General features: G+C 35.2%; 1 non-coding gene across 1 annotated transcript; it reads left to right on the forward strand.

The window, feature by feature from the left end:
- Positions 1-16052: 16052 nt before the first annotated feature.
- Positions 16053-16125, forward strand: Trnam-cau (transfer RNA methionine (anticodon CAU)). Its single transcript has one exon. It is a non-coding gene; the product is annotated as a tRNA-Met (tRNA).
- Positions 16126-20365: the final 4240 nt, after the last annotated feature.

The raw sequence follows: 20365 nt of genomic DNA on the forward strand, positions 1-20365 counted from the left end.
TGGTTTGTTGGACAATAAAAATCTTGGACAGATTTAGGAGATGGAACGATTTCAGAATCGTTATACAGAAAATCCCCGTCAACCGCATCAGTTTCTTTGTAAATATAATTTAAATATTTCCACTCTTCGTCGGTGAATTGACATCGCACAGGAGATGCTAAAAATCCAAGACAAACATATTATATCTATCGAAATTGTAGGACAATCTATTACTTTGCCGTAGTAAAGTATTGAAAGTGGTACATTCGATGTGTTCATAGCAGAGAAAAGTATCGAATGTGTCACTTTCGATAAATTGCTCAGTACAAATACCAAGGAATACTATCGAATGTGGTAGATTCGACAGTACAAATTTGCTCTTTGTACTAGAACAGTATCGAATCTACCACTTTCGATAGTATATTATATTTACCATGTGTATACCTCTCCTATTCATTTTGAATTAAAAGTAAAAAAAAACACTAACGTAATCCTAACCTCAAAATACACGTGCGTCCTCACTCACATTTCGGGGAACACTGAGGAAACTGGCAGTTTCGTGTCTCGCTCGCGCAGCGCTGACCGCGTATATCATCGAAAACGGCAGGTTCGATGTTTTAATGTGTTCATTTTATGCAGTTACGATTCTGTTCGATTGAAAAATAGTTGTAGGTATACAATTGGAACATAATTTATATATATAATAATAGATCTTTATCTCCACATACTATTAGTGCAATAAAATGAAAATGGCTTTTTTGTAGTTTCGATAGTTTACGTAGGGGCCGTCGAAATAGTAAGCGTCCTAAGGGCCCACCACATTGATTCCTCAGATCTCTCTCCCCTGGGAGGCCGGTTATCTCGTGAGCAATGGGCATTAAGGACAAAATGCCGTATCCACCCCACACCGACTCTTATTACTCCGAGGTCATAACTTTACTTGGACCAAAATGACCGGCGATTGACAATGCAGTGTTAAGAAATTGTGTTTTGGTACAAATATTACAATAGTAAAAACGGAATTAAGGAAGTAGAACGGCGGATTACCGATAGCAAAGACTGAAATCAGAATCTATCGGTAAATTATGACTTGTAGAAAAATATACAATTTTAATAGTATAAGTCTGGGAGAGCCATGCTTTGGCATAAATGGGCCGACTCGACCGGAGTAATACCACGGCTTCACAGAAAACCGACGTGAATCCACGCTTGCGTTGTGTGAGTGAGGTTATCGGAGGTCCAATCACCCCCCTTCCTTTTCCTAACCCCCAAAAGGCCGGCAACGCACTTGTAACACCTCCGGTGTTTCAGGTGCCCATGGCATTTAATCACGTATTTTACTAATAATATGAATGCAAAAATTTGTGTTTGTAATGTATATGTTTGTTACTCAATCACTTCAAAACAGCTGAAGAGATCTGGATGAAATTTGGAACAGAGGGAGATTATAGTCTGGACTAATACAGGCCACTTTTATATCTAGTACATACTATAATAAATTCACTCTTAATAACAAAATTAGGTTAAAACAGAAAGTGACACGGATCAAATACCAAATCTTTGTCCCTCTTCCAATCGATATCGACCCCCAAATCTAAGACTATGCAAGACAACAGAAACAAACCAAAATCTCCCAAAACCAGTATCTATGCGTCATCCGACATCCCATGGGGTGTAATGCCAATATTTTCCAATAAACCTCATAATCGACTGTGGTGTCATTACGGTGGCGACATAAATTAATAGAGGCCTGCTTCCTTAGGGGGTGGGCAGTAAGGGATGGTTCTTGGATCTTCGATTACTGATGTTGTTCTGTTTGTTTGTAATATTAAAGGTATTTGGTGTTAATGTGGGTTTGTAATGTTATGTCGTGATTTAATGGTTAAGTGGAAATGTGATGTTTATGTAGATGATGTGTACCCAAATATCACACTCGAGACAAATCCTACATGGATATTTTCTTAATCATTATTTCTGTGTCTTCCACTATATCATTCACACAATATTTAAAAAAAACTGTGCCATACTCTAGTATTTTCACCTGTGTCGTAGGTGCGTTCCCAAGCACATGCCACCCAGACCCGGAAACAATAGTTTGTGGATCAAACAAAGAGTTGATCCGCGCGGTAATCGGAACCGCTACACGTTGCACGGCAACCAGAAGCCAAGCCACCACGCCAGCCATGCAGTCAATCATTTTATTCGATTGAGTCCAATACCAAACCATTTAAAAATTGGGTCTCTTTTTCCATCAATTTTAATACATGAGTTTTAATTTTTTTTTACATGTGCACGTGTCCTTTCTTATAGCAACCAAAACCGAGGTCATCAAAAGGAAATTTAAAAACACTCAAATTTTAAAAATAAATCAATCCCCCAAACGATGAAACGTATAAAACGTAATTAGTAACAGTAAAACGCACAATTAGCTTCTTCGAAGTTGGGAAAAATCCATTAATTCCATCGTTAAATCTTATATCAGTCACCCCTAATTAAAAGTCACCCCTCTTCTTAGGGGGTGACAGTTTTAAACGTCTTAGGTAAGTGATTGAAGGCTGCGGTTCGATTCCCTCTTTGGTTAACCTCAAATATTAATGGACCTTATTTGGTATGTTAGGAGTTAAACCTGTTTGAAATACGTTAATACTACATTGTTACTCCTAGATACTACTCAGATAAGGTTTGATTGTGAAAATGTCAGTAATACCATAGATGACAAATTTTTATTTTAATGTCTGCCTTGTAGATGGCAAAAAATACGATGATGTGTATAGATGTGATACGTATTTTTTATTTTCTTACAGAAACAACTTGAAAGATCGCGTGAAGTCACTTTCAGGTACGTTTTATACGTACGACAAATTTGCTCCCACTCCTAAATTTTAAGTACATTAAAGTACATTCAATATATGACAAAATATAAAAATACTTACTGAATTTAACAACATGTTGTAAATTTTTCTATAGATCTACCTTAGGAGAAAATAATACGTATTAAATTCCTATACTATTACCATTTTAATCCAATTTGCGCATTACAGCAAAACATCAAAGATCCCTGTTTCCCTAAAAGTGGCAAAAAATACGAAACAAAACAATACTCCATCAATTCTCATATAGCAGATCATTACACCCATATCGGAAAGAGGGCCTATTATCTTATTAGAAATTACTGCTTCCACCTTCAAGCCATTATGGGCCTTATGACATGGGGGATGCTAAGATATAGAGATGTTATTCCCATGGAAGATTTGCGCCGTTTATGTAGCATGCTGCTGTTATTACTTTGTGTTGTTAGGTGCGCTGGATGTGGCTCTTGGTAAGTTTAGTTGATATGATATTTGATACAGATTGCTTCAAACAAGCGGATTAGAGAGTCATTGGTCTACTCATTGAGGAATAGAGTCCTCGTGACTGACACGATGATAATGTCGATGAATTAAAAAAAACACACCGGTTTACAGATAAAGTGCGACGGCAATAAATAAGACATTATATTATATAATAGATTTTGTTTAACTACCTCCTTTCCTCTGGCCTTTTCTCAACTATACTACAATATCTGGTCAAGACTAAACCTTAATATTCAATATCCAATAAAATACAAATTTGACGATTCAAAAATGTCTTATTTAGAATTAATTATTGAAATAAATGCTTTGACTTTGACAATGTCATTGTGAAAATCAAATTAATACTATATCATAAACACAAAAATATAACAACAAGGTTAAGGTACCTTACACTCAATCACAAATATCAAAATCCAAAATCTTCCCTCCTCCTAGTCACATCCAGTTTCTCTAACTCCACATAATATAACATTGTACGTCTGTCTGTTATTACTTACTATCTACGCACAACACTCGTTGCTAATGGCGTTTCTTTACCATCGATGCCGTTTCATGGGACATGTGCTGTTATTTTGGCAATAATTAATCTTACACAATAATCTGAGTGTGAGTGGGAATGTAGGAAGATTTGGATTAGTAGTATATTATATATTTTTTATGTTATAAGCCGGTGAAAGAAACAGAGGCGTTATAAGTGCGTTGAAGGCCTTTTTGAGGTTAGGAATTTTGGAGTTGTTAGGAATTTAAGATTGTGAAGGAAGGGGTGAACTCAATCACACAACATCTAGTTATTTTAGAGATTGACGTGTAAAAGTGTTATCTTATAACCAATTTACAAAAATAATTAATATCATTTATGACATCATGTGATATTTCAAATCTATATATTTTCGAATTAAAGTATTTGTTTCCGTAAGAAAATAAAAATACGTGTTTACTATTTTAAAATAATCTACAAGACGGATGTTAAAATAAAAATTGTTCATCAATCCTATTGAATAAAACTACATATATCAAAATCATATCATATCAAAATGATTCATTCAAAAATAATTCAGTCCACATTCTTACAAGAAATCCTCTCCACAAAAGACAAAATATATTCTTTTACAAAAGTAATTAACGAAAACCAAAAAAAAAATAAAACTAAATAAATAATTAAGCTCGGTACACACATAGCACGGACATATTCAATTAAATGTTGTATTTTCAGAGCGGAATGGCAAAGCTGTTCGAATAGAGAATCCCTCTACCAGTGTGTACGGATTGCGCCTCACAGATCCGTTAATGTGTATATAGAGGGATTAGTCTTTGGTTTTAGATACGGCTGAGGACAGAACGGAGGGTGGTGCCTAGGAAATTGGGCAGACGTAATTAAACAATAAAAATCATGTTTCTTGTTTCTCGAAGTAAAGGACACTTTGTGAGATGTAGGGCATTCAATAATATAATGTAACTTTACAAAGTAATTTGAACATACTTTAAAATCTACATACATAATTTGTGACATGTTTGCCAAAAATACTGAATCAACAAGGTAATGTGTTGTATTATGTAGATAGATGAATCAAACATAATGTATTACGACAATCAGTTTGTTACCTGGAAACAAATAACTTTTTTAGAAAAAAAAAAAAAACAGGCATTTCGTATTATTAAAACGATCACCATTTCCAAATAATGTTTTATTGCCTAATTTCCCTCATTAGGCATTCCCGCAGTTGTACACCAAGCCTTACACCATCCCGTTCCACGTCCACTCGTGAATACGAGAGCATTTTTCGTTGGAAGCTTATGGCTTTTAGATTATTCGGTTGCAATGTTTCCTAAATATATATCATTTGTGCTCGTATGTTATTAAAACAGTATCCACAGGAATTATTTCCTCTGTGTGTACAGTTCCTACATTAAAATATTCTCTACACCGCTCTGTTTGATAGGTGAAATATTTTTAAGATGAGAAAATTGCTTGCAAATGTTTGTTTAGTCGGCCATCGCGTTGGGTGTAATTAGAATGTGTTTTCAAAGCATCTTTGCGTAAATATTGTGAACGTTGGTTTATAAAATGTGTCTAGTTTTTTTTTTTAGTGTAAGTTTTTATTTATTAGATGTAGACTTAGTGACGAACCGTGAAGGAAAACATCGTAAGAAAACGTGAGCTTAAAATTTCTTCTTATCCCGCATTGAGCAAGCGTGGTGATAAATGCTCAAACCATCTCCGTGTGAGAAGAGGCCTTTGGTCAACAGTGGCCACTTATAGTCTGTTGATGTATGTTGATTTGAGACTTACTTATTAGATGTAGAGTTGATTTTTCTTCGATAATAGCTTTTCAGTCTACCAAAATTTTGACAACTGTACAATCAAAATCTCTCTCATAACCAAAAATGCCAAACACAGAATCACAACACAATAATGTGTGATACATATAAATTGACATAAAACATCAAATACCCCACCACATATCTCCTACTAAACCCAAAAGCAAAACCATTAAATAAGTCAAAAACTAAGAAACCCCATTACTGGAAAGCTATAAGACAACCAGAAATAACGTGTAACCAAACATAATCTTATTTATCGCGAGGGTAGACCGGGCTAAATGGGATTCGATGAGCAAAAGGAGCACTTAACGCTTTGATGTCCACCCTAGTCCAGCGTCCCCTTTATTTTTGGAGATAGTGACTATAAGACTGGCGATAGCGGACTAAGAGATAGTCTTCAAACTTTTAAGAAAAGAGCGTATTCCTTTTTAAGAGGGCGGCAAGGGACCTGTGACTTCTTCGGTGTTACGATTGTCCATGGGTGGTGCTAATCGCTTACCATCAGACGACCCGTCTGTTCGTTCCAATTATTCAAAAGGGGACAATTTGAAATAAACTACAAGTGTGAACTTGTAAGTTGTAAGCGTAATGCACATCACACCCAGACCAGACACAATAATTAATTTGTGGATCACCTGAAAAAATTGTTCCGTGCGGGAATCGTACCCGTTACACTTTACGCTGCAGCGGGTTGCCTAGCCACCGCACCGATCGTGCAATCAATATATAACTTACAGATACTTACAAAATATTTTGTCTTTTTTCCTTATCCGCACCCTCTCACTAACATAACCACAACCTTATTATCACGTGTGGCCAGCCAGAAATTTCTTTCTTTGATTATAAGTCTCGCATTAGTCTCATTTTGCCGCTAATATATGATTTAGGGGTAAGCAGAGCTCTGGCTTAGTGGTATATAGTTTATTACAGCACTGTCGCACGACAGTTTTACTTATAACTGAAGGAAAACAGGTGGAAATAATGGAGAAATTACATTATTTGATTAAATTCGTGGTGTTGTTGATTGTAGGATTATTTTGTAACTAAGATGAATGCTGATGTTTTTATGGTTTCTATTTATATTTATTTTTTTATGGTATTTGCCGGAATATGAGCCGATGGATCACCTGATGGTAAGCAATTGCCGCCGCCTGTAAACACCCGACACACCAGAGGCGTTACAAGTGGGTTGCCGGCCTTTTGAGGTTTTTGAGGCTTAGAAATTTAAGGGTTGTTGGGGAATCGGGGTATTGAGAGAAACACAACGCAAGCGTTGTTTCACGTCGGTTTTTTTTGCAGTCATGGTAACAGTCCGGTCGCGCCGGACCTGCAATTGGGGATTGGGAAGGGGTGTATTTTTTATATTAGGTTTTTAAATATAGATATTGTATGTTTTAGGTCCTTATATTTTACGTTCATAGTCTGCTAAAAACTTGCACTCATGTGGGTCAATCAATCATCTGAATTCCTTTATTACAATCATGTTTTCTAAAACTATTCTAACACAGAGATATTTCCCTTCCAACAAATAATACTCCGCATCTCCCAAAGCTTCCCAAAGATTCTTCTATAATTGCATTCACCCTCGAAATATTTCACGAATCCCAATCGACATCTGATTTCAATATTCAATATAAACAAACAAACAGACAGACAAACTACACGGACTCCCATCTTAACGAGAATTCCGATAGAGGGTAGGCAGAGTTCGAAGTGACGGCTTCGAATCGATGTCAGTGTTTAATTAAATACAAATCAAATTATCTGCCAAGATGGTTGTCTTCGGGTAGTGGAAGTTTATAGAGGGGTTAAACCTTTTGTTTTGTGAATAAAAATGTCCTTACGCAAGGTGGGGTTAATTATATGAGACTTATAACCCACTAGAAAGTAATGAAAATGGTGAAATATTGAAGAGTAATAGGCTCACCCACTATTACATGGGACTCATATGAAAACTAGTAAGAAGTATTAAAACTGTACGTAATTTTCAATGTTGTACAAGATACACTAGTTTAAACCACTTGATAATGATGAGATATTTATATCTTATGAGTAATCTACTAGAGATATTTCAAAGAAAATCATAAATCTTTAGACCTCCAAAACATCATACACAAGACCCCTTGCCCGGTAATCGCATTTGCAACCACTCCACCATCGGAGCAACATTTTTTAGACCTGACCATTTATAAAGAGGGTATTATCCACTCTATTTAATTTTCTTCACCTTTCTTTACTTACGAAGCGATGGAGTGAGCGAGCTTCAATCAAGCGCGCTGCTCTGACACCTACCGAACCAGGCTGTTCGATTTATACTGCGCAACCGTAAATTACAATAATCAATGCTGTAATATATGGAAATGGTGAAGGAACCCTTCATTTAGGTGATTAAAAGTGTTCAGTGTTCATTTTTGGTGGAAAATCTGGTGGAATTCTTTTAAACAGTTTAGATACAACGTCACACGTATTGTATATAAAATCTTCTTATAGTTTTGAGAGTCCAATGGTCGCAAGTGCGAGGTCTCGGGTTCGATTCCCGTGTCGTGCAAAGTATTGCTAAAGTTTTTTGGTTTTGCGAAAATTTCTCAGTAGTAGCATGGAGCCTGAAATTGTGCACAATATATGTCAATTGACTCACTACTACTGGGACTTATAACAAAATGGTGAAAAGTTGGTATACATTGTATAGCGGCATTACATGCTGTAATATGTACCTTTGCCTGCCCCTTCGGGGGTAAAAGACGTGACGTTGTCCATAGTTTTGCATTGAAATATAGCCCTTAAATCTTTTGTTCAGAAGTAGACAACTATCAGTCGGTATGACGATGAATATAACTAAGCCATAAATATAATAAACCACCAATATACTTAGCATTTATTCTAATACTTGTATAAAATCTTCAAAAGTTCAAACCACAACAAATATGGCACCGCCTTAATATTTCCAAAAACTTATAAACTCGTATGCAGCTGTATTCAATACGACCTCGCAAGAAATTAATTGAAGCCGGAATGCGATTCAAAGAAAACATATTCGGCATTGCATTTCAAACTCTAAAATTTTCAGGGCAAGGTTCAAAATTCTATGTCGCGATAGTTTAAGAGTTTAGTACTCGTACAGGCAAGTTGTTTGGATTTTCGTTTTTTTTTCGGCTAAAATCGTATGCTTGAATTATGCTTAAGTTTTCGTCTGGTCTTAGCTTTGCTTAGACTTTGTGTTTTTTTTTCTTCATATACTTACTTATGTGTACTGTACCTCTACCATGAGTTTGAAGCAATAGTATTTGTCGAAAGTCATTTTTTTGTATAGCAAATTTTAGTTACACAGTTGACCGGTAGAGGCGTTGTAAAATTTGTCATACAAAAAATTTATGTCGTCGCTAGCGACTATCGACAAATACTATTGCTTCAAACTCAAGGTACTGGTGTTATTGCGTATGTACCTTCTGTTTGTGGCAATTGCTTTTTGTTTCAGTTACGTTATCGTAATAAAACATGTGGTGAAAACTTACGAATTAGACTATATTCGTATTTAATTGTGGCTCTACCACAATACCATGCTTCCGGAGTGATACCACGGCCTCACTGAAAACCGTCGTGAAATAACGATTCTGTATCGTTGTGTGAGTGAGGTTACCAGAGGCCCAATCTTCAAAATCCCCGATTCCCCAACAACCCTTAAATTCCTAATCCCCAAAAGGCCGGCAACGCACTTGTAACGCCTCTAGTGTTTCAGGTGTCCATGGGCGGCGGCGATTGCTTACCGTCAGGTGATCCGATTTATAGTTTACCGGCTTATTCCATAAAAAAGAGTTGTATGGTTTGGATGTTTAGGAGGAGATGGAGTAGGTTTAGACAAAAGACGTTTTACGAGCGACTCGTACATTAAAACTTACTTTATTTAACTAATAATGTTAATAGTCGCATTTTAGTGACTAACACATCTGAATTTTTAGTGAAAATGAAATTAATTCTCACTTTTGACCAAAATTGATCGAACACACTTGGGTACCTACATAACATATAATATATATTTTCTACAATTCAAATGTATCTACTACAAAACAAAATTCATCGTACCTATAAATAAGTAGGTATTATACACAATTAAACTCTTATAAATTACAACAAAAATTATGAAATTACAAAACAAAAAACGATTATTTACTCATAATTGGGTAGATGATTGTTAAATTGATGAGATTGATTAAATTTATTTTAATGTCCATCGTGTAAATTATTTAAAATATTAGACACGTATTTTTTATTTTCATACGAAAACAAATACTTTCGAAGATATTTATATCGATTTAAAATATCGCGTGACGTCACTTCTAGGTACGTGGAAATGACGCATTCACTCCCACTTCTAAAGTTTGATTCGTTTTATCTAAGTATTGTTGTCTTATTGACAAAACAAAAAATACGTATCTAATATTTTATCATTCCCTTATATGACAAAATAACAAAAAATACGTGTCTAATATTTTTTCATTCTCAACTGACAGGCTAAATAGATTTTTAATATTCATTTCCCATCATCATCCGTATTTCCACAGAAAACATACCAAACTTCCTTCTCATCCATATAAATAAAGCACCAACCATAAACCAGACTACATCGATGGATATTAAAAGTATATTCAGAAATAGATGTAGAACCGCATTAAGGAGTTAGCCTGAGGCACTGCTTCTTTTTAAATGAAGAGGAAAATTTTAATTTCCTATCGCGTACCAACTACAGGGATGGGGCATTTATCGATAAAAATGTATCGATGTTTTTATCGACTTCATACATTTGTGAATCTTGACAGGATTTTATATTGTATTAGTAATTGGACTGTGACTTTTAAGTCACCTGCCAAACATGACTATTCTTGCAAAGTCCTCGTTTTGTTTGCATGTTGGTATTTTATTTATATCATGATATTTTAGGATGATAATTATACTAAAGAAAAAAAATTTAAGTATAACAAAAAAAAAGTAACAATTATGTCACTTCTACTCGAACACAGCTCATTTTCAACTAGTCGATCTGGTAGTCATTGTGTAGGCCTATGTTCCGTACCAGACATCTCATCTTGCAGCGCTGATACAAAGATGATGAAATTATATTTATTTTAGATTCATTGCACTTTGGTTAAATCTCATTTTATTTAATGGTTTTAGTCGTGGCACTGCATCCTTGCAAACGCACCGAAGATACGGCGGCGCTTCGGAGATCTTTTTCGCAGCACCCAATTTCACGAGTCTTCTCAAAGAGAAACTTTGTGCCAAGCACACAAGTAGCAGAATAAGGATTTTAAGCTTCATTTTCACATCACAATACGAACTCTAATTAGAAATCACTTCACTAAAATCGTTGTCACATTAAATAGTCAGTTTTAATTTATTAAATGGCGTACAAATTCCGAATTTATTACGACACGGCCGTGTGAGCAATCAATTTGACATAAATATAGAATAATTGAATCACACACATATATAAACCGTTTGCATTGCTTCGATGATGTCACCGTGAATTGATCCGATAGTATTGTGCACATTTCAATTTGAATGCATTCGTTGTAGGACATGGATTGACGAAGTATGGAGTCCCAACTTACAACAAGCTAAAGTGAGGGACAGAACTTGTCCTCTTTAAAATTAGAAATATGTTACAATAACCTACAATGTAACTTATTTTGTTATAGTTAATTTCTTAACGAAAACAACTACTTTGTACACATTTTTTTACCTTAAATTCTTCAATAATCGTTAACCGAATAATGATTTTGTAAATAATGGCCGGGAATTTAACCTGTCCGACAATTCGACCAACGAAGCAGTCTGAAATGCTTAAGTAACAAGTATGATTGATTGTCTAACATATGAAGAAAATGTAACTGTAATTAAACCCAAAATACCACCAACCAATCGAGATTTTACGACATTCTGTAACCATATAAAATGAAATACGTCATGTAAAATGTTTGTCAAAAATATTTTAGTACAAAATTTTAGGACATTAGCACTCCATTTCACTACCACATCATGTCCAACCCATATAGTGTCATCGTTTTATTGGCATTTATTGTTTTTTAATTGTGTGGCGCCATCCATGTTTTTGTGTTGACATTCGGTCAGGTTAACAAATAATTGGGCGAACCTGAATGAATGACTGATGCAGTCATCGCGAACGTGACTTTCGTATTTATCGATGAGTAAGCTTTTTGATATATCGCCGAATTGTTTCATTCATAATGCTTTCAATGGCATTGATGGGTGAAATATCGGTATGGGTCGCGATCTAATTAGGTATTGAAACTGATTTTTTATTAGTTAATTTAGTCACTCCTCTGTATTTTTTTGCGGTGTAAGAAGTATTTTTTATGGAAAATGGATGGTAAGCGGTCAGCGCCGCCCATAGATACCCGCAACACCAGAGGAGTTACAGGTGTGTTGCCGTTTCTAGCCTTTTGAAAAGGAGTACGCTCTTTACTTTTGTGAAATGTTTAAGTATATTGTGTTGTTGTTTTGTATAGTATTAAACTTTTACTCTTATGTTTTAAAACATCCATAAATAGGACTGTGTTCTCTGTAAGTGTATCTTATTACCACATTTTAAGACTCCTTCTTAATAACACACAATTATCGATATCGCTATTTGTTACCCCACAGCACATCACTAGAACTAACCTCCGTCGTTAAAAATATTGCTGTTTGAACGCAGAGTTCGCTTAGCGTTTTAATAAATTTGGAAAATTAAAGATTCATATCTGATTCACTTCACTAGCAAACGACCAGACTCCGTCTGACATGTAAAAATGTAAGGCTCTAATTTAAGGGACATAATTTCGAAATAACAAACGTTCTTTTTGTATACAAATTCGTGTTAGTTTTGGTGTTATAGAAGTGTGAGTTAAAATTATTGTTCCTGGATAGTTGAATGAAGTATGTATTCTTTTATAGGTGTGTGAAAATATATAATATACATTATCTGATTTTCTTTAAGTTTAAACACAATTAGTAATAAGGTTAGTAATCATGCCTTGAGATTCTGTATATGAATCCCATGTGATGTTGTCTACCATGATATTTAGACTTCATCCAATTCTTCATCGGAGTTCATTGTTTTTATAATATTTATTTTACAAACTTACTTATTTATATAACTTGCATTAGTTAGAAGTTATTTATAATATTTTATGGTGTAATCTTTTGTTTCTGGATATTGAATAACTTTTTTCTTACAGGTAAAGCCAGTATCGGACCTACAGAAAAGTATCTTTTTATTTATTTAAAAGAAAAGCGTTGCCCCATTTTAGGATTTACTCCTGTTTCGTGTGTGCATTTACAAACACATTTCACGTGCATAAGACTCCCAGACCCGAAGCAACAATTTGTGGATCACACAAAGAGTTGCTTCGTGCGGGAATCAAACTTGTTACCCGTTGCACGGTAACCAATTGCCCAGCCACTTCAACTGTACAGTCACCTCACCTGCTACTCACTATAAAAATATTCCCCCTAATTACATCATGATTTTGATCGACATTTTTAATACACAATTTTCTACACCATTCTCTTCTCTCTGCAATTTGTTTACAGATGTAAAATTAAGATAAAAATGCTGCATCTCAATCCACCCTAAGTTCGTTAGTAGTCTTAATGAAAAATCGATGCCAAAATGGCGATCCGCCTTAGGTGCGATCTTATATTTAGGGTTCATCAGAAAAAATAGGGGCCTCTTATCTTAGCTTCCTATTTTTAAATTGGGGATTGGACGTTTGTAATTCTTTTTGGTCTTTATTTGTCTGTTCTGTTGCTATAAGAAGTTTTGCGTACAACTCTCAGGTTAAGTAGAGTAATACATATTAGGTTTTCTTTTTTGGATTTTCGTTAGGTAATAGTGTGAGATTTGCACAATGTCAATACATTAGTTTCCAACTAGTCAAATTCTGCACTTTATCGAAATGTTAAAAACGATAATTTTCTATGAATTTTGTAGGAAATCGCTACTTATGGCGTCATCCAATTTTTACGTCAAATAGAAAATTCACTTCTTTCTCAAAAACTGGTTAAAAAAATTCAAAAGATATGTATATCCTCAACCTTCTCCGTGGGAGCAGAAGTCTTTGGTCAGTAGTAGCCCATTTATAGGCTATTGATGTTATGTAATGTGATAAAACAAGAATACTGGGACTAACTATGTAACATACAATATTTGCAATCAACAATTTAAATAATAAATAACAAACAGAACCCACAAAAAAAAGTTACACTCAACGAAAACTCCCGTTTTCTCCGAATCGAACGTCCCGTCCTCCCGATTACGTCTTCATTTGATATTTATTTTTAATTAAGAAAAAAGGCACCGTTCGCCATCATAGCTAATTATTTTGTTGGTTATCTTAGCAAATGATTTATTCATTCACGGCTACTGCTGAGATCCTTTTTTTTATTTAGCTTGAGGATAGATAGCCGGGGGTGGCCATTAATTAAATTACTTATAAATTTATTTTCCAACGATAACGGAAAAATATTGGTGAAGTTTCTGAATTACAAAGTTTGATGTTATTAGTGCTTCTGTGATGTATGTTGACTGGTGTTTTTCCAAATGGATTTTCTTTTGAATTATCTATACCTACTTACGTAGTTATATCTAAACATGTCATGCATGCTTTTTGTCGTCAATTTAACGCCCAGTTTATGTCTTCACTTAATGAAGATGATCTATTACGATAGACGATATAGAATCTAGAATAGGCGTTACTTTGTAACATCAGATGTACTAATGTAATTTTAAAGTGCTTGGTGTAAGAATGCTGAGGTTTTTAAAAAATATCTACATTGAAGTCGTCATGACACATAACGTCAAAATTGACCACAATAAGTGATTTATGTTTTTCCATAAGTGAGTTATTCATTGACCCGTGGACCTGCGGATTACCTAGCGGGTTTATCGGGGCTCCAGCTTGACAAGCAGGAGTAGGAACGGGGTGGTTTTTAGTCAGTAAGAGACTGACACTCCCTGTCGCCTCGCCCAGGGCGAGAGAACTCATTGGATGATTTTCCCCGATCAAAAAAAAAGTTACTCATTAACTCAGAAACAAATCATAGTAGTGATAATAATTAGCTTGATGCAAATTCTCTACTTATCTATACTTTTCTAAATATACTTATCTTCTAAAAATCAACTACCAAACTACGTGTCAGTTACAGAGACATGTCAAAAACATACATCAACATCTCCATTGCACTATTCGCTAGTAGCCTATAAACTATTTATAGGAGCACCCCGATACACGACTAGGCATTAATTAAAACGACAAAACAAAATAACAGTCGACTTCAGTCGCAGTCAGAATTCACACTATTCCAATGGGAGAATTAATTAAATACTGCCTCTCGATGTTGGTGTATGAGAGTTACTGGAAGGGACGGATTTTTTGGTGGAAAAAATCTTCATATATGTATGAAAAAATAGTTATTGTTTTTCTGTTTTTATAATAAGATGGTTGTTGTCTGCGATTTCGTCCGCATGAGATTTGACAGAGTTTGGGTTTAGCGCCTCCTATTGACACCCGTAACACAAGAGGAGCCACAGTTCCGTCATCGACCTTTTTAAACGGAACATGGAATTTTTTGAAGTTTTCAAGTTTGTAAGTGATTAAGTAATTGTAAAATTCAGATAATCAAACTGTAGCCATAAAACAATGTCACGAAAGTCCAAAAAAAAATTCAATTGTTTGCGAAAAACGTCAATATAAAAATTATTTCAATTAAAAATTCAATCTATTTTCACAAAATTTCACTAACAAGGCCAGGCCACATCCAGTATCGGCCAGCTCCGTGGCCTAGCCCGGTAGACAGTGGGGCCATAAATTGAGGTGTGCTGTCAATTGCACCCGTCCGCCAATAGTTGCGGTTCGACGCCGGCCCGTGCATATGCGGTAGCGGTACAAATTTTACATGACATTTGTACCTTTTTTTTGTTTCATTTTTCGTTTTTGTTTCAAATGTATGGCGAATTAATGTTTATTTTTTGTTTGGATATTCTTCCTTCTTTTGTATGTTGTTTTAGAATATTCGTAGAAGTACTTTAAAGTTTATTGTATGTATAGAATAAAAGTGATAAGGTTGTTCATGGGCAGACGTGCTCCATCGTAGGCCGCATCATCACTTACCACTAGGCGAGATAGCGGTCAAACGTCGACCCATGAAATAAAAAAAATCTGAACCAATATAAAGTAAATAATACAAAAATATGTTTCTATATTCTAGAAAAATCATTATTACCACGTTTAAATTATAAGCAAAAGTTATTCACTTGCAAAAAAATACATTACTAACAAAAAATGATTGCCTAATCATCGTCATGATATACGGTCGATTATTTCGCTCCCCGCTCTCAACGCCTCGGTAGCGCAGTAGGCAGCGCGTAAGTCTCATAATCTTAAGGTCGTGAGTTCGATCCTCACCCGGGGCAAATCTTTTTGTTTAATTTTATCTTTCTTATAATTATTTTTTCGAGTTATTGAGATTTAAAATTATATTTTAGTTAATAAAAATAGATGAATTGTTTTTTTTTTTCATTTTTTTCTGTCTAATTAAAGTGGAATGTACGAATGAATGAAGGCTATTTGGTAGAACAAATATTATTCAATGCAAATCGTAGTTTAATTACATTCAAACTTAAAAATCATATACTTGCAAATAATACATACATACGTAAATTCATGCCTGTCTCCCATGGGGGTAGGCAGAGACAATGTAACGCCAATTGCTACAACTCTTACATACCTCTTTCGCTTCATCAACAGTCAGTCTTTTCATGCATGCTCGTCGGTTAAGGGTACTTTTAATTTGGCCCTTCTTTAATAAGTCGACAATCTAGTCTCTATATGTCCGTCTAGGGCGCCCTCTACGGACGACCCCATTAATATTCGCCTTGTATATTTCTTTCGTAAATCTGCTTTCATCCATCCTTTCCACAAGTGCAAACCATCGTAACATTTCCTTTTCAATCCTTGTCACTACATCGTCTTTCAAGTCAAACCTTTCTCTAATAATTTAATAATTTAATTATAATTCAATGAGTATTTATTTACATTACTCGACTACACAGTTGGCGCAGAAGCTGGGCAAAAAGCTGCAGTGCAACGTGTCGCGGGTTCGATTCTCGTACGGAGCAACTCTTTGTGTGATCCAAAGATTGTTGTTCCGAGTCTGAGTGTCATGTGTATGTTGAAATTGTATGTTTGTAAACGCACTTACAACACAGAAGAACACCCTAATGTAGGGCAAAGTTTTAAGAAAAAAAATAATAAAGTACATTACAGAAAACCATTTAATTTCAGAAACATCAAGACAAGAACTAACTCAAAAGACCTAAACAACAAAAACACTCCGTTTCCACGCCACAATTGACTTAGGTCCAAAAACAAAACGCTATTGGACATAAAACACATAAAAATACAATAAAATAATTAAGGCAAAGAGTATCCTTGAACCATGCCACCGTTCCCATAGATACTATGGCGACATCAATCGAATTATTTAGCTCTAAATCAATTGTTATGACTCACTATCTAAACACGATATAATTGGTGTGTGAACGGACATTTTATTTGTGACCCACTTTAGAATTTGTTGGTTGTTGTGGCTCTTTTATTTATATGTATAAAAATATATAACTTACTAGTATATGTCTGTGGCTTCGCCCACGGTGCCTCGGGATAAAGTAGCCTGTGTGTTAATCTGCCTTTTCAGACAAACCCTTGATCCAAAATTCATCCCGATCCTTCAGCCGTTTTGACTTGAAAGAGTAAGGAATAAACAAAGACACATACATACAAACTTTCGCATTTAAAATATTAGTAGGATATTACCTATAGTTATTTGTAGTTTTTATTTTATTACCGAAACATTTTTATCTCAGAATCTAACTCGTATAATGTTACTACAACGAAGTGACCATAATAAGAATTACATTTCTAATTTATTTTTATACCTATATCATTCAACCAATTTAACTTTGACAATATAAGTAAATAAGTTTATTTACGTGTATTGCCTATTAACAAAGTGTAGGTACATGCTCATACTTAAGCGTGGATTAGCTGATTAGTATTAAAATAAGATCAGGCGCTTTTAAACATATTGAATTTGAAGTTAAGCAATAGTACTGTATTAGAAGACATCAAAGCTTCTGGGATGAAAAGGATTTGGCATCAACATAAGCGACTAGCACTTCACTCACCTTCTACTATATACAGTAATTCTGCTCATGGCAGAATTGGTGAAAGGCCTGAAGATGTTGCTTGAGTCGCAGCAAGATTCCCATCAGGTAAAACTCCGGGGAATATGACCACCGATCAGTATAAGATTAGATTATTAAGAAGAAACTTAGAATTGTTACCTTAAACTCCTTGATTAAGTTCTCAAGTTTCTGATTCCAGTCCAGCTACTAAAATACTCTACTTCTAACGATAATGATGACAACCGAAAAAGCTAGAAGGAAGAAAATCTCTTATCACTATTTAGAGCTAAAACCGAACATTTCATATGACCTAAAACTAAGACCAAATACCCAATCAATTCCCAATCACCCAAAACACATACTTCAAACATTCTCCACAAGACATTTGCGGACCATCGTCCTAAATTCCAAACCAAATGACTGGTAATGATTGTTCACAAATCAGAGTAAGTAGTCGCAATGGTAGCAATCGATTCATTGAGTAACGTTATGCGATCACCGCTATATTTAGCGATGGCCGATACCTCTCTGATGGTAGATGGTCAACTGAATCTAATAATAGAAAATGCATCAGTGACACGATGTTGCCGCGTGCTGGTTTTATTGATAGTGGGCTGGAAGGTCTGTTCTTGAATCGGGAATGGTTTGTTTGGGAATCTTGAATATTCTGCTCAATTGACTTTGCTTGACAGACATTTTAAGGTTAAAGCGGTTGCTGCTGATGTCTGCCTTTAGCTTGAAGTATATGTAATACCTCACACTCCACAAGTATTAAAAGTTGAACTAAGCTTAAAACTAGGTAGGTAAGGTCTGACATAATGGTAATTCAGGTAAGAGATACACGCTGGACACTTTTACTTATCCTATATGAAAATCATTAGGTATTATACCTTTAGATGTCTTCACCTCATCCCAGATTACTTGCATTTGCCGACCAAGGCCTATTCTCGTACAACGCATGATACCATCATAGTCCTAGTATTAACAATTACTCCAATACATTTTGATATGATAAAAGATGATCGAATAGACACTCATATCCCTAGTGTCCCCAATAAACCCCAGCCTAACTGAGAACAGACCGTTTGAAATCGATAGCGATCAACATTACAGTAGTTAGTTCAATGAAGACACGCATCAAATCATAACTAAGTTGTGCACAATTAACAAATAGCACATTTCTCATCGACCAATCACGTGATACGGTCACGGGATTTTACCAATTAATCTATTAGTAGTGTTTTAAGATGGTCGTTGGTTGAGAGGTCAGAAGTTGTTGATCGATTCTTGGGAATTAGGTACTTGTTTGATTACAATGAGGTCGTAACGGAACGGAGGAAAATTTTTGGAAACCCTGACTGAGAAATCATACTCATTACATGGCAGTTACCAATGATAGTTGACTCTTACATTCAACAGTTGAAATCGTTCACTGCTGAACAAAAGTTTGTATATTGTAGATAATTTAACTTTAAAATGAACTTCTGTGTGCACTTAAGGGTGCTTTCCACCAGAGATGTGCTATTCTACATTGCCGTGGATGCGTTTGGCTTCTACCAATCATATCCCTTAGAGACTCAGCTAAGCTATGATTTTTATATGGAAAGATGCGTGTTTCCTTATTATCGATATGCGTATCTTCCTCGCACAGCTACATGACGCAGTATCAGTGGAAACGGTCACATAGTTTCACATCTTAGCAGAATTGCATAGCACTTTTCTGGTAGTAAAGCGAGGCGAGATATTACTTGATGAACACAAACATCAAAACACTCTGAAACATAATTAACGATGTCACAAGAAACATACCAGAAAAACGGACAAAAACTGCGCTTTTCCATTTCCTAATTTCCGTTGAAATCTAATTAATAAACGGAAAAGGAAAACTCGCTTCGAAAGATAACCGGAGCATTGAACCCGCGACCCGGACGATATCGCCGCGGGTCATAAATTAAGAAAAAAATGTTCGTTATCTACAGATTTTTTCTCCTTAATATGAGGACAATAAATGACGTTGCTTTAGGGATTTTACTATCAAGTTTTAAACTCCATTAACGATTACATCAAAATCATAACCCTCTTTTTTGGTACAGTCGAGCAGCAACTAATTTGGTACAATTTGGTTAGAAGATGTAAGTATCTAGTATAAACAAATTGGTGAAATTACGTAGACGAGTTTTACCCACTTGCTTGTTGTAATAGTTTCAGCATTTAATTTTTCTGGCAGGTAGGCAGTGTGACTAAACTGTGTCCTTAGTAATTACGAGGATGAAATACTATACAAAAATATTTATGCAATCAATGAATCTATGTGCACCTCTGCCTACCCCTTCGTGGCTTAAAAGGCGTGACGTTGATTTATATTTTTTTTATGAATCAAATCTACAACTTCCATAGTCTTACATAGAACCGATCATTTATAAATATTATTGGGGCAATACAAACATGAAAAATCACAAGTATCTTA

This window comes from Spodoptera frugiperda, chromosome 11 (genome assembly GCF_023101765.2).
Source record: "Spodoptera frugiperda isolate SF20-4 chromosome 11, AGI-APGP_CSIRO_Sfru_2.0, whole genome shotgun sequence".
Taxonomy (NCBI): Eukaryota; Metazoa; Arthropoda; class Insecta; order Lepidoptera; family Noctuidae; genus Spodoptera; species Spodoptera frugiperda.